The following is an 875-nucleotide window of genomic DNA, read 5'->3' as shown; positions in this document are numbered from 1 at the left end:
GGTAGGGTCTCTAAAAAGAGCAACCCCCCCCCCCCCCAAGTATTACAATAACTAATCCACAATTGAAATGTGTGTATTTGTATTATATAACAAAATATTACAAGTGGCATTTATTTTAGTGAAATGTAGAACAAGTATACTTTTTCATGAAAACATTTGATAAATGTAGTTTGCCATATTTTAAAAAAAGTAAAAAATATGTATGTTTCAAAATGAAAACAAAAAGTCTTGGACACTTTCTGGTTGTTGAACTTGTTAATAATAATAATAATAAGTTTAATTTATACAGCGCCTTTCCCAAGCTCAAGGACGCTGCACAATGACAAAAGCAAATAAACAATCATGTCATACATAGATGGACATTTGCCAAGTCCAGAACGTGCGGTTGCAGTTGCATATCACAGTAATAATACAGTATCATAATCACAAAAAATAAAAAGTAAATAATAATAATAAAATATAATGAACTTCAGTTATTCAGTTTGGACACACCTGTCTGCATTTTGAGAACTCATAAATTAACTAAAAAACACCTTTAGTGCTAAATTGCAAGCTTCATTTGTTTGCATTTCACTTTGCATGATATTTTGTGTCTTCTGCACTGAAAGAAAATTGATACAGAAACAACTTCCACTCAGAAATTATTAAATTTCCCAAACAATTACAAAGAATTATCATGTAACAAGTTGAATTAAACATGCCATTTTGAAGAAGAAAGACTGAAATTGTATTTCCTTGTAAAAATGTGTGTTACATGACGACCCCCCCCCCACTCGTGCCCCCTCAAAAATAAAGAGTGCATGACGCCCCTGATTGTAATGGATTATTGAAAAAGGAAAAATGCAGGACATTTAAGTGGACTAAATGACTGGAGA

Source organism: Sinocyclocheilus grahami, unplaced genomic scaffold, assembly GCF_001515645.1.
Source record: "Sinocyclocheilus grahami isolate Dianchi unplaced genomic scaffold, SAMN03320097.WGS_v1.1 scaffold43.1, whole genome shotgun sequence".
In the NCBI taxonomy this organism is placed as follows: Eukaryota; Metazoa; Chordata; class Actinopteri; order Cypriniformes; family Cyprinidae; genus Sinocyclocheilus; species Sinocyclocheilus grahami.
The sequence above is the reverse complement of the archived record's forward strand: the minus strand, read 5'-3'. Positions refer to the sequence as shown.